Source organism: Sinocyclocheilus anshuiensis, unplaced genomic scaffold (genome assembly GCF_001515605.1).
Source record: "Sinocyclocheilus anshuiensis isolate Anshui unplaced genomic scaffold, SAMN03320099.WGS_v1.1 scaffold50, whole genome shotgun sequence".
In the NCBI taxonomy this organism is placed as follows: Eukaryota; Metazoa; Chordata; class Actinopteri; order Cypriniformes; family Cyprinidae; genus Sinocyclocheilus; species Sinocyclocheilus anshuiensis.
In genome coordinates, this window is record NW_015542382.1 from 2,423,621 (window position 1) to 2,439,836 (window position 16,216).

Consider the following 16,216-nt stretch of genomic DNA (forward strand, 5'->3'; position numbering starts at 1 on the left):
AAAATAGTCCGAATATAAACACTTATTATAGGTGTACCGTAGTGATTCAGGATAAGCCAAAAACACGGTTTGGAAAATGGATTCAGGGTGTACTCGCTTATTATATAATTTTTTTACATTTTGAACACAAAACAGTTACGGACTGCAGCTTTAAATAGTTTTTTTAGCTGCATTTTAAAACATAAATTACACAGGCTATTTTAAATATAATCAAATTTGCTTCTGCCTGGTAGCTAATTCTGTCGTAATACAAGGCCGACTATTAGATAAACAACTGTGCATACATTTTTGTGTTATGAGACGAAGATATTTCAGCAGGTTGTCTGGTCTTATTAGAAAGAGCTTTCTCAGGCGTGGGCACAATACGAAGGCAAAGATGCACCTTGCATCCCTAGTAAACGGAAATAAGCTGGACCGAAGGGGACAAGCAGTGTTTTATCTTTCATTTTAGCATTATTTATTAAATTTGTCCGACGCCCACATATCTATAAGGAAATGAGAGCGCGCCGATAACCGGAATCACCAAGTCCTAAAGGACTGCGGTTTGCAATAGCAAAACTCCAAATACAATCAGAGTAGTCATATTTTCTTTTAACTTTTTGCTTTGAATGCCAGCTATTTTGCTATTGTGTGCCTTCGGTTTGTAGTACAGCATGTTGACCCCAATTTAAATCAACTGAATCAATAATGCTTTTCGAGGTTTTGTATGAATACAAGTTGCAGCATGTTTCTACACCTGAGATAACCTTAGTAAAGCACAGCCTTCAGAGATACATCTCCTTTGGCTTGTGTTATGAATATGAATGCCATATAATTATACAACTATCCCAGTGGGTAGATATTGGAGGCCTTATAGATTAGCAGCCCATTGGCCTGTATGAATACTAATGGTAGAAGGTGCGCAGTGCAGGTCCACAGAGTCTGCTGATTGACCTGCACTTTAGTTGCTGAGCATCACAGTCAAGCAATCAATAGCAATGGAGAATCTTTTCAACTAAAGCCAAAAATGTCCATGTCTGGTCTTATTCAAACTGCAACAAACTTTCCATAATTACAACAGGGGCAGTTTTTCCAAACACTTGACAAACGTCTTGTATATATTATTGAAAGGTCATATTAAGTTATTGAAAAAAATAGTAAACACAAAAAATTATTTGGACTTGATTTACTTACTTGAGATATTTTGAAGACGCTGTTCTTTTTGAATATATGCCACATTTGAATACACATGAACTCAAATGGCATTTAAGGATGTAGATTCTGTCATCATTTACTCATCCTCATGTCATTCCAAACCTGTATGACTTGATTTCTTTAGTGAAAAAAACAAAAGACATTTTGAAAAATGTGTCCGTGTTTTTTGTCGCTACAATGGCAGTTATTGGGGTCCAACATTTCTATAGCTTCATTCACCTGAGAACAAAGTACTGCTCTAGTATCTGGTTTAAAAAAGGCCATTTTTTTTACCCTAATATACAGTGGGTACGGAAAGTATTCAGACCCCCTTCAATTTTATTATCCTAATTTGTACCCCAATAGCACAATGTTAGCACAATGTTAAATTTGCATGGATTTTGGAATGACATATGGATCAGTAAACAGTAAAAAACACACTTTAATTACATAAATAAATAAATAAAAACACACACTTGAATTATTATGCATTGTAGTGGTCATTTTAATGTAGTTTCGCATGAATACCACAATTGCAGAGTGAAAAATTGTGTAATGTAACCAATGCATTACTCTCAGTAAAGAATTGCCATCACACACTGTTGATTTCTCAGTATAAATGGTTACATGTGCCTGTAAATGATTAACTATAATGAATATCACTAACATTATCAGGCAACACATCAGCTAGAATGAACAAACTACCTAAATATGTACATTTCCCAAGTCTGAGCTCATGCACCAACAGACAATACAACTTACCAAGAATACAAAAGGAATTGTGCAAGGAACCCTACTGTCAAACTGTTCAATACAGTACACAGAAATTCAGATCATGTGCTTCAGCAGACAAACAACACAGACGGAACTCAAAGGACAGGGGTTGTTTTAGGACATTTAGTTGGCACATTTATAAATGATGAACCTGATGTTGAACTTAGGATCTGGACAAATCTTGAATTTTAAAAACTTGACGTGGAATATAAAAACTATAAGATATGCTGCAGTGAGGGTGACAGAACATATTATGCAAGATAAAATATATTTTGATATGCAAATTGAGATTTCAAATGGTAAAAGAAATGGCTCACTCCAAAAATTAAAAAATAATTTATTCACTTTCACGTCACTCCGAAACCATATGTGACCCTGGACAACAAAACCAGTCATAAGTAGCAAGGTATAAAATTCATTGTATGGGTCAAAATTATCCTTTTTTCTTTTAAATATATCAAATATATCACCGTAAATATCAAAACCTTTGCTGAGATATTCATTTGGACAATTTTAAAGGCAATTATTTATTTATTTTTTTGCACCCTCAGATTCCAGATTTTCAAACAGTTGTATCTCGACCGAATATTGTCCTATCATAACAAACCATACATCAATGAAAAGCTTATTTATACATTTTACATGATGTATACAATTTCAAATGACTGGTTTTGTGGTCCAGGTCACATTTCTAAGGAGAACATTTTGAAGGATGTACTGGTCGCTTTTGTTCATGTAGTCACACTAAATGAGGACATACATATTTTAGTATTATTTATATACTATTACAGTATTTATTCATTTTTTTTAATTAGATTTTATTTTTATATTTTTAGTTCATTTTAACTTTAAAGTTTTAGTCATTTGGTTATGTACTTATTATTAGCTTTTGTTCTTGATTTTTTAAAATCTATTTGGGTTTCATTTATTTTTATTTACGTTTTAGTAATTTTAGAACATTAACTTATTTTATTTCAGGCAGTTGCCAAGGAAACATTTGCAGAGACATTTTAAAAATGCATAATAGAAGTATTTGTTATACTAAATTTTAATTATGCTTATTTTAATGAATAAAGGTTGTCCAAACAGGACAAATTCAGTGTATTACAGTAATAAGAATGAGAATTTGTGTCAAAAATCTTATCTTAATGCAAAAATCTTAATGGTCTGAAAAACAGGTTTCATTTTCTGTATGCAAATGTAGTGACTTTTTTCTTTGATTTTGTAGGGAAAAAGCACAATAGGACAGTCTTGATAGACCACTCACGGTTTCCATAACATCACTGCACACCATCTGCTGAAAATATTCCCTTCTGCTGTTTTTCCAGAGAACTGGAAGTTCAAATATATACTTCAAAAGCACTAGTAGCACATTTCAACACAGTTTAGAAAAACAGGGCAAGAAAGGCAGAAACACAAAGGAAATGAAAGATGTTCTCTTTTTAAAAAAAGACAGCTATGTTCTGTCTCTGCTCCACTTAAATAACATTCCAGTAATAGCCATAATTATTTAATCTCTGTCAGGTTTTACAGAGCTCTCAACCAGCATAAGCTGTCAGAGGTAAATTCGCAGTTCCCTCAACCCCATCATCACTCTTATCAGATCTAATTTGGAGCCATTACAGTCATTCTAATGGTCATTAGATGGACAGTCTCAACAAAAAGGACTAAAATAAACATGATACCAGCTGTTAGCCGTCTACATGCTTCTCAAGTGGTCCGACAGCAATGCATTCTCACTCACAGGCGGATGAGAAGAAATAACAGGGAATGCGGATGGATGTTAGATGGATATTTGTAGGGTAAAAGGGCATCAGAGATCATAAAGTCTTTACTTTACTTTACTGGAGCGTGATCCAGTTATTCAACAGAAAGAGACGTCAATACTCAATATACAAGTCGAAGTTAAAGCTTACACGAAGAAAAAGACAGAGAATGGGAGACAGACAAGGTACAAATCTGAACACTGAGCATTTACTCTGAAGGTTACGGCGACCAGCAATGAGAAATGACGAGCTGTGAAAAAGTAATGTGGATGAGCAGAGCCGAGACAGGAGGAGGGATCGTGCTCCAGTGCTACATAACATGAGAACGAGACACGAGAGATAACCAGTCCCTGGATAGCAGGAAATGTGGAATGAAAGAAGCCAAAGGAGGGGAGAAAACAACTGACAAAGGAAAACAAACAAGGTTGAGGAATCAGGTGCAACAATAAATGGGTCATAACTTTTTTTTTTTTTTTTTTTTAATGATAAAGTCTTTACTTTACTTTACTGGAGCGTGATCCAGTTATTCAACAGAAAGAGACGTCAATCCTCAATATACAAGTCGAAGTTAAAGCTTACACGAAGAAAAAGACAGAGAATGGGAGACAGACAAGGTACAAATCTGAACACTGAGCATTTACTCTGAAGGTTACGGCGACCAGCAATGAGAAATGACGAGCTGTGAAAAAGTAATGTGGATGAGCAGAGCCGAGACAGGAGGAGGGATCGTGCTCCAGTGCTACATAACATGAGAACGAGACACGAGAGATAACCAGTCCCTGGATAGCAGGAAATGTGGAATGAAAGAAGCCAAAGGAGGGGAGAAAACAACTGACAAAGGAAAACAAACAAGGTTGAGGAATCAGGTGCAACAATAAATGGGTCATAACTTTTTTTTTTTTTTTTTTACAATTTCCCCCGAGGTTGATTTATAATCTTAGTCACTGTCTCTTTGAACTTAAAATCACAATTTAGATTTTCATGACCATTATCCAGCTTTTCTTTGAACTTCCATGTAAATATGTGACCCTGGAGCACAAAAGCAGTCATAAGTAGCAAGGGTATATTTGTAGCAATAACCAACAATACATTGTATGGGTCAAAATTTCCATTTTTCTTTTATGCCAAAAATCATTAGGACATTAAGTAAAGATCATGTTCCATGAAGATGTTTTGTAAATTTCCTACCATAATTATATCAAAACTTAATTTTTGATTAGTAATATGCATTGCTAAGAACTTCATTTGGACAACTTTAAAGGCAATTTTCTCAATATTTTGATTTTTTTTTGCACCCTCAGATTCCAGATTTTCAAATAGTTGTATCTCAGCCAAATATTGTCCTATCCTAACAAACCATACATCAATGGAAAGCTTTTTATTCAGCTTTCAGATGATGTACAAATCTCAGTTTCAATAAATTGACCCTTATGACTGGTTTTGTGCTCCAGGGTCACATATGTGTTTTTTTCCCCCTAACCAGCTGTGACAAGCAATGAGATACAGGGTGATTTGTTGCTTGCTTAGTTTCTATTTCTGCAGCACTGCACTGCATAGCCCCGCCCACTGTGTGCTCATTGGTCCAAAATCCCACTCTTCGTAACTGTCAAATAATTTCTGATTGGTTGTGATTGTGTTTGAGCCACAGCAGTTCTCAGGTGGACAGACAAACTGTTTGTCACTGAATCTTTTCATCTGGTCATGACAATGTGATAAAATTAGGTAATTTCTTGCTACTGTGCTGAACCTGAGTGAACCTGATTACAAGTAAAATTATTAACAGTGCTTATTAATAGCCAAGCTCATATCGAATTTGCACCATTTTGCAGATGTCTGGAGAATCAGATCAGCATCATTGGCAAAGTTCTAAACATTCCCTTCCTTGGTTTATTTATTAAATATTTTGGATACTTTTAAAATATAGTACTCTCTGCTTAATATATTTTCATATACATTCTGCAGAATTTTCTCTCTAATTCAACAGTTTCAATTACATTGTGATGGTTACAAATCTATTCATGCTTAAATGTGCTTCAAAAGCTGATCAGGGACCTTGTCAAAATAAATGTCACTCATTTATAACACTTGAAGCAATATAAACACATATTTAGCATGCTTTCCCCACAACCTACTCTTACACAAATTAGCAATAGTGTTTTTTATATCTAATACCTGAAAAATATTTTGGTGTAAATGAAAGATTTATGTATTACATCTTATGTAGTATATCTTACGTACTTCACTTATGTACGTATGACTGACAAATATGCATTCTATTCAGTTTATTAGTTTATGTTACAACTGTAATCCAAATGGATCCCGATTTTTTTATGCAACTGAAATGCATCTTAAGGCTTAAATATATTTGAGGAGTGTGTTTAGAAAATAGTATCCATCCTAAATCCTCCATTAATACTCAGTTTCAGAATAGGAATTGTATGCATAAATGCGGTTTATGCATTCATCCTGCAGAATGTAAGAGATTATAGAACAAGCCATTTTAACAGCTTATTTAATGATAAATGATCTTTTTGACTGGGAAGGAAATATCTTAAAATGCATTACTTCAACTTCAAAATAAAGGAAAATTTTATTTTTTATGAAAAGATCCCTATAAAAGACAACACACATACTCACACGCAAACAGAAAAATAAAAATGATCGTATGACTGTGACCTTTTATATCACTCCACTCTCACAAAGTCAAACGCACCACCTCATCAGTAGTTTTAAATCAAAAGATGCACATGATTTAGGCCTAACTTGGTTCCATGCCCATTGAAACATCTGTTTCCTCTGAACAGGGAGTCTTTAAAAACCCATTGCAACAGCATAAGTCATGACAGCATCATAAAAATCACTTAGAACTGGTACGGCGTCAAAACAGCCTGAACAATTTACAAGATGAACTGATGAAGGTTGTAAGGACCAGATGAAAATGTTGCAGCAAAATGAGCTATGAACTCAATAAACAACCATTTCACCCAAGTATAGCGAGACGCAGAGATGCTAAATGAAAAAGGAGACTCGGAAATGATTTTGTTTTCCCGTGAACAAAACAACAACAAAAGCTCCTTACCTCTTAGTTCAAGTTCATTTATCACGCACAAAAGCCCTCACTGAATTCTTCATTCACACTCCAAACATATTTCGACATGCATTATGAAACAAGCCGAATATATCTTGAGGATAATGTTGAACGATTACATAGTACATGCTTACGTTGAGTGTTTTTCACAAAAGCGCACATGTATCTTTTGTTCATGCCCCAGATAAACACCTCAAACAGGCAAATGCTGTGCCACATGTGGTGATCTGACCTCTCATTTCGCTGACATTCGTGAAATTATCACAGTACGCTACACTCGATTACCTGCGCATCAGTTTGTAAGGTGCTGCAGACAATGCAGATATCACACACAGGCAGATGCACATTTATAACACTCAGCTTGTTTGTTAGCTTGTTTCCTATAGGAAGTAAGGGGGATGAGATGACCCAGATATGTTCACCCCTTAATGTTAGGAAATTTGTTCCATTAGCCTCTGTGATCTCACTGGCTTGAGAGGAGGAGAACCATAGTAACCAGCTGAGCATCACGCCTCCTCTCACTAGTGCGGTGTAATTCAGGATTTCAAAGACCTGCACCTGCAGCTGAACATGACCGTCCTAAGGCATTTTTCTCTTTTCAATGCACAAAGAAAGAAAGAAAGAAAGAAAGGCTATATTTAGTAAGCAAAAGTTGATTGTTTTTTTTTACATGTGCATTTTCAATTAATCCTTTATTATATGACAGTGTTTCATGTGCATTCAAGCTATGAATTTTATCCGTCTGTTTGTTCCCTAGGAATCAAATCCATAACCTTGGCATGATTCAGAATTGAACTGAGTGTGCATTTTGAATTTCAATTCAGTTGGTGAACTTGAATTTGGACTGAAGAATGACATTCAAATGACTCTATGATGTAAGTGTGGTTTTTAATAATATATTTTTATTTATTTTTAGTATGAATTATTTATAAATGGTATCATGCACACACAATATGAAGTATTTTCAGAAACTCTGTATGATTAATATTTAATGTTATTAATTATTAATAAAATGCCACACGTATTTTCTTTGCTATAAGTGTAAATAGTTTATACTATTTATATGCAAATAGTGGCAGACATTTGCACCTCAGTACTGTGGTACATTATAAAACAGTATAATAACATATTGAGTGTAAATTATCATATTTATTACAATTATTAAATGGCTGCAGCCTTATTGAGACAATTAAGACCTCCCTACATTTACCCCAACCCTACCCGATAAACACTTTCTTATTAAATACCCGTGCCGTACTTAACTGACACTTTTCGATCATTTTTTTATTTATTTATTTTTTGAAAATAAACAGCTTTCTAATCTGACATGTGATGGGAAAAGAAGAACGAGTTCGGCAAAAGGCGGATTTCAACTCAGGTCGATCACATCAAAAGTTATCATCAAAAAGTTAGATCCTTACGGCTTACGCTTCTGTTTTATTGTGTGGCATGTGTCTTTTGTAATTTTGTCTATCCCAACCAGACAGTGGTGGGCGAAGTTAGTGTACGTAGCCTCTGCCAACAAGGTGGGCTATTTGCACTTAGAGTAAATACGCACTCCATTAATATTAACATTTCTGATTATTTAAATGATCAGCCCTCGGAGGCTCCCTTAAAATGCGGGGCCCTAGACAATTGCCTGCCTTAACTGCCCTATATTGCTACGCCTTCTGTTCACAGATATACCTGAGTGGAAATATTAGTGAAAAGGGCCTCATTTATGAAACACAAGCAGCAAATTTCTGAGCAAACTGTTCATGGAACCATTCTTATATAATTTTTGAAATACATTTAATTTCCATTACAAATGCAACAATTTCCATTTGAATGGATTCGAGAACAATTTGCTCAGTTTGCTCTGCTCATGTTTCATGAATGACGCCAACTGTGTATTTAAATGTGAGTTTACATGAATAGAAAAAAAAAATTTTTTTTTTTTGTACCCTGGGAATCAAATCCATGACCGTGGCATGATTCTGAATTGAACCGAGTATGCCTTTTGAATTTTAATTCAATTAATAAACTTGAATTTGAACCGAGGTAGCAAAGAGAATCCGTGTATCATTCGATCATTCGTTTTTTGATTTAATATTGAAAGTAGAAAAATGAGAAAACGGCTCCTGCCCTGTCTAGACTCTGCCCCGGTATGAGTTGTGTCGAGCTATTCATTAGCCTGTTTGTTTGATGAAAAAAGATGAAATGTAGTTGCAATAAATGTGTTAAGAATCAATATAACTGCAGCAGTGGAGGACGATTATTCTGCTGCGTGATACTGCAGAAGAACTGATGATGGCACGGTTTGATCTTCGGCTGACCAATCAGCAGAAAGGGGTGTTTAATTCCCGCCCATGTGTAGAAATCGAATATTCAAGCTGTTTATTCATTTTTCTACCCCTGAACGAAAAACGAAAATTTAAGCTGAATTCTTGTTTTTCGTATTTTGGAAAAAAATGAAAAAGGAGCCGTTTTCTAATTTTTCTACTTTCAATTTTAAATCAAAAAACGAATGATCGAATGATACACGGATTAAAGAGGGTGCAGAATTATATAAACTAATTTGTAATAACATTTAAAAAAGCAATATTAAAATGGAATGAAATTCTAATGACTGTGATGTGTGGTTTTTAATAATATATTTAATTTTTTTCAGTATGAATTATTCATAAACATTATCATGCACACAAAATATGAAGTATTTCCAGAAAAACTGGATGATTCATTTTTAATTTTATCAATGATTATATGCATTTGTATTTATTTTATGTTTCATTACATTTATTAAATGACTTTTATGCTCTAATTTCTCCTTAAGTCTTCAACTATAGAGTCTAAAAATGAGGTAAATTGTTTATTATAGGTTATTGTTAAACAGTTAATTGCCTCTGCTGTCATTCCAATTCCAATTCCCTTAAAATTCTATTAATTGAAATGGAATCAATTCTGCAAAACACTGATGCTCTACATTTTCTTCAAGCATTTAAACGATCCAAACACACACAAGTGCCTCCTAACCTGCATCAATAAACACTCAAAAAGGATTAAAACACAACTGCAACCAGGCTTACAAATACACACACACAAAAGCAAAGTGCTGGAAGCATTTCAGAACAGCACAACACTTTCTGAACACCATTCTTACATTAAAATCGCTCACATTGCCCACAGGTTTAATATGAACTCTAGTGAACTCTACTAGTCTTTTAAGGGATTAAATGTCCCTGACGATGTTTGTTAATTAGTGCTGCAGTTGGCAAGAGTCTGAGAAACATTCCTAGTGAAAAACAAATCAGTATATAATAGAACGCTACAATACTTAAAAAAGCAATATGAGATCTCCTGCAAATTCAACAGAGATGAAAGGAAACAGGCTACTAATCAACAAAGCCACTGAAACATTTTCAAAACTGTGACAACATCTAGAATTTAACATTGCACTGGCTATGTTTAAACAGGTTTCTTACTTATGCCCTCAGTGTTGATACATTTTTCAGAGCTGATTTTTGACATTTGAAAGTGTTCATGGATTGACTGAGCGGAAATATTGAAAGCTGGCGAATTTCTGTGCAAATTTTTCATGAAACCATTCTTATATAATCTTTGCAATAAATTAAATTTCCATAACAAATGCAGCAATTTCCATTTGAATGGATTTGAGAATGATTTACAGTTTGTTCTGCTCATGTTTCATGAATGAGGCCCAAAGTGTGTTTAAATGTGAGCCTACATGAATAAAAAACAGCCAAAACTCTAAAGACGTTTCAGTGAACCTGAAAAATGATTGACAGCCAGAGGGCATTTCTGATTGGCTCAAAAAATCTCAGGCTGCTGTCTTTTCTTCTTTTTTCCTTTTTTTTGGGCTGTCAAAGAGACGGGAGTGATTTCAGTGATATCGATCTGTCAGGGAGTACTGGGCATTTTATGCATCGTTTTTTTTAAAGTACCTTTGAAAGGAAAAGTGATACAAGTTTTGATATTTAAACCCTTGATGTTGAGTGCTGAAACTGAGAGAAAAAGTAAAGAGACAAAGAGAGTTTCGAATAGAGAACTTAAGCACATAGCACTTCATTTTATCTTTTGAAACAGTTTTTTGCAGCAAGGACAGATGAACATCATTAGTCCACTGAGCTCAAGAGCTCCCCTGCTATTTCCACTTCACACTGGGCCTTGAACTGTCCACAGCACTTTTAGCTAGTGAACGATGACAAATACCAGGGATTTAGCTTTCAACGTCAGCGGCACATGTCAGGGATTTAGTCTGAGCTGAGCATGAATCTCAGGAGCGTTTGGGTGTTAAATGGTAAAACCCATAGAAGTTTTTCAGTAATTCTCGTGAAAATTGCTTTCTTTTACTTTGCAAAAGCTTTGTAGGCCCTGCCTCTAATATGTCAATTATGTTTCATTGTGTTGCTGAATGGTTTATAGCTTGTTGTATTGTAATATTAAAATATGCTGCAGACCAAACGCTGAGATTTATTCACTTCCATCTGCCTGCTAATAAAGTGCTTGATTGAAACTGAAATGAAGGCAGATTTAGTCATCCTACTCTCCCCTGTAGTTATTTGCTTTTTCTTTGCTTTCAGCGGCACACCAAGCAGTGTATTAAATGTTTTCATGACCCCATTTCACCCAGCTGTTTCTTGACATGCTTTTTTAGTTTCTTTTGTTGGTTTACAGTATTTGATCATGATAAACAGGAGCACAAATGGGCAACAGTGTTTGAACATTAAAAAAAAGAAAAATATTTCATGTTCTGAAGAAACTGCTGTTTAAAGGTCACCACCAGGATGCCCCAAGTACTGTTGGGGTCAGGTCAAGTCTCAGAGGTGATAGGATTTTTTCTTATTCTCTTTGGCACACTTGTTTTGTCCATTTTTAAGCAAAAATCTAATAATAAAAAATAAAAAGTCTTATTATAGGACACCTTTTTTGGAAAAGCAAAGGAGGGGTTGTATGTTTAAAAGACAGGTGCACAAACTTATTTCTCTTTCTCATCATAACAGTGGAAACAAAATTTTTTTTATAGTACTATTATGTAGTTATGCTATTTTAACTATTATAGTTTGTATGTTACTATTTTAAATTACATTTTTGTTTTCATTTTTATATTTTGTTTTATTTTTAGTTGAAGTTTTAGTAATGAATATATGTGTGTGTGTGTGTGTGTGTGTATACATATGTATGTGTATATGCATAAGTATTTACATTTATTTGAAAAGAAAGATTAGCAGAAAGTCTTTTAAAATATTTTCCCTGTTTAAAGGGGAACAAATTTAATTTATGCTTAAAACCAGGAAAAGAATGGGTGACAAAAATAAACTTAATTCAAGATATATTTTCTGAAAATAAGGCTTAATATGTTCCACAATTCTGCTTCTCAAGTAAATGTTGTTCTTGTTTTATGGATGCTTTTATGTTTCTACTGGAAAACAAGGCAAAACTACGCATTAATTCTTTGCTGTGTGATGTTCTTGTCCCTAGATATGGCTCAGGTTTCTCCTGTAAGTCTATAGGTATTTAATGGGAGATATATTGCCCATCAGGTGAAAATCGCAAGCCAACTTGCTTAGAAAAGTAATATCACACCTTTTTTCAAGCTATCTTTCTCAGTCAGGAACACATTTTCTCTTTCCATTGACAGAGGCTGATCAGCCAAATAATACCCTCGTAGTTTCAGTTACTGAACAGTGGACTCCATTGCTAACCGATTCAGCTAAAGTTGTTTAAAATACACATTTTATCTTAATAACACTGCCTTTGTGACTAAAACATCGCATTATATAACATCTAGTTCTATTCAGCAGCTCCGATCAAATATAAAAGACAAGTTGGTGAATCATGGAGCTATACAAGACAGTTTTATAGAAAGTGAGAGCAAAAGATTGATAGAGAAATGGCTATCAATATTCATATAGCATATAACCCAGTCTCATTTCACCTGATTAATGTCCAATAAAGCAATATGTCAAACCGTAAAGTAGCTGTGCATTATATTTTTATAATGAAAGTCTGGCACAAATGCACATAAATTGAAAATGACCCTCTGAGCGTAGAGAGCACAAAAAAAATCTAATATATAGAATACGTGTCTCCTGTGTCAATATTCTAGCTCACAATGGCCAAAGGTCAAACTATATCATTGCAATGAGGCTAGACAGCTAGATTACAGTGCTCTTGTCCAGATGATTAAGGTCTGCTAGTATATATGTGACTATAGCTCCTGCTGTTCACCAGATTGGCTTGTGCATGAGCGCAGAGGTTGGGAAAGTTCATCGTCATCTGTCACAGGAGGTGGCCTATTTGACATCTGGCTAGATATTGACCTTCGGCGAACAGTATTTCAGTCAAGCAGCAGGTGCAAAGTGCCGGACTGCCGGTCAGAGCCAAGAACATAAAGCCAAAATGAGAGATACGTTCCCAGCATGCTTATGAAATTCCCAGAAAGGCGAATGGTTATCTAGGTTTCTCAAGTGGCTTTTATAATTAGCCAGACTTATGTGTGGGCAGTTGACTCGCCATGTAATTTTAATCAAAAAAAAGGGGGGAATAATTTTTTTTTCAAATTATGAAAAAAAAATTTCATAATTTGCCTGGAAAGCTTTGTCTATAAAAATATAACAATCCATTCAAATTGTGTTTTGTTTTTAAGCAAATTGCTTGTGTCGTGACAGTATTCATCATGAACTGCAATAAACAAAAACATAAGATTTCTGTGGAAATTGAAAGGCTAAATGTTAGCAACAATTTCTCAAAACAGCATAAAAACATGAAATGTCCTGCAGTGTTAGAGAAGTGTCCTGCTGTGTAAAATGCTATACTCCATCAAAAACTATATTTATTATGCACTTTATATGACCTTGTCTTAACTGAAGGACTACATAGAACGTTTATCATTTTAAAGGGGTCATGAAATGGAGAATCAAAATGTTATTAATATACACACATGCATTTAACATTATTAAGACAACAAGCATATTGCTTGAGTGTTGCTAATAAAATTTGTACATACACAGATCAGAAACATTTCCTTGAGATAAACATTTAAAAATGACATAAAATTACCTTAAAGGGATAGTTCACCCTAAAATGAAAATTCTGTCATTAAAGGATAAGGTCACTTCCGGACTAAAAATTTCCTGATAATTTACTCACCCCCATGTCATCCAAGATGTTCATGTCTTTCTTTCTTCAGTCGCAAAGAAATTAAGTTTTTTGAGGAAAACATTTCAAGATTTTTGTCCATATAGTGGACTTCAATGGTGGCCGATGATCTGAAAGTCCAAAATGCAGTTTCAATGCAGCTTCAAAGGGCTCTTTTTCTAAACAAAAATAACAACTTTATTCAACAATTCTTCTATGTCACCCTGGCACCATTTTTGAGAGTATCATGACGTATGCGCATGCTTTGATCTGCATGTGCGTGGTGCTGCTGATGCAGAACACGCATGTGCTGTGCCTTGCTTACATTCAGAGGAGAGCACATGCCCCGTGATACTCTCCAAAATGGTGCCATGGTGGTGAAAAGAATTGTTGAATAAATTCAAGCTATTCAAAGCTATTTTTGTTTTCTTTGCGCACAAAAAGTATTCTCTTAGCTTCGTAAAATTATAGTTGAACCACTGATGTCACATGGACTATTTTAACGATGTCCTTACTACGTTTCTCTGCCTTGATCGTGGTAGTACTCTTGCCGTCTATGGAGGGTCAGAAAGTTCTCAGATTTCATCAAAAATATCTTAATTTGTGTTCCGAAGATGAACGAAGGTCTTACAGGTTTGGAATGACATGAGGGTAATTAATGAGTAATTAATGACAGAATTTTAATTTTTGGGTGAACTATACCTTTAATTATATTGGCTGTTATGTTATCAACAACAGTTCGTATGTCACTATACATCTTGCATCAGACCAGAATATGGAAAAGTGTTAAGCAATTAAGCAAGCAAAAGCAATTATCACGCTGAAACAGGCTGTTGCAATCCATGTGGTTAGTTGTTTCAATTTCTTCTTCTTTCGCCTGACTAAGGATCAAACATATACAGCTCTCATAGCCATCTCGAGTATCAAAACACACAACATGCTTTATGGGAGGCCATGGATACGGTCCAATGAATTTAGCCACTCACAGAAGTGGGCGTTTACTTCCGTTTGTGCAAACGGCTGGTTAACATTTGGTTAACATCTACTCTGTGTTTGCAATTTAACATCTTCATACCCCATATTTTACAATGATAATCTCAATATTCTAGAAGTTGCATGACCATATGTCCTCCTCTTCCTATACATGTCCTGGTCAGGATTTCAGTCGGGATAAAGTTCTCATATATTAAATGCATGCATATTTGCATTGCTTTGGCTGTACTCTTCTTGCATGGAGCAATTGGTCGATTATCTACAATGCCTGAACGCTATTGGTCAAACTACTTTTCAGTCATTACCTTCGGCAAGTATGAATACAATAGGAAAACATTTTTGGCAATTAAGAAATCCCGGCCAGGACATGTCAAGGAAAAAAAGGACGTATGGCAACTACTAGACGTTCATTTCAAACAATCATTGTCTAAATGTATGAACAATATGAATGATCATTTTTGTACATTTAAGAGCTCACTGACAAGGAGAAAAACTTTTTTTTTTAATCAGTTGTTCTGCATGCCGTCAGTCACTATCCAGGCTTAGATATATTAAGGATGAGAAAATCCATTCTGGGATCATTTTATCCTGTGGGGGCCACTATTTTATGATACCCTCATAAGTAATAATGTGTCCCGTGTGTACAGCTTCTATGAGGTTACTTGAAAAAAAGGAGAATTTATTTAATTTTTCCTCTAGTCTTCCTTCTGACATATGGGCTCTGCCACATAAACCCATTATCGCAGCACCTTGAGACTGCTGCTTGACCTCATCTGTCTAACTTATCCATTTTTCATGCACAAGAGTGCATGTTTGTGTGTATCTGCGTGTGCTTGTTTTATTGGACTGTATCTATAACACATAACCAAGCACTGAGAGGCCCTCGACTTTATTAATAAGATTTACTCTGAATTTAAATTGCCTCTTAAAATGATGCATTGCTTTGGGCACTCTCATTCCACAAATAGCTTAATTCCTAACCAGAAAAAGAATCTTAAAAATGTAAGCACTAAGATGCTGCTGAAATATGAAGTGGATGCATATTCATTTTTTCTTGCATTTACTTGACTGGACAGTATAGAACAAGTAAAGACCTGCACAGATCATTTTGTAGGAGGCTAGTCTTTTCTTTTGTAACAGCATTGCCAACACATGACCTCTGCCACTCACTTTATGATGAAACCACAAGAAACAAAGACCTACACAAAGATGTATTCACTAGATCAGTGTTTCCCAACCTTTCTTTAGTCGCGGCACCCTTTGGAAATTTTAACAAACTTGTGGC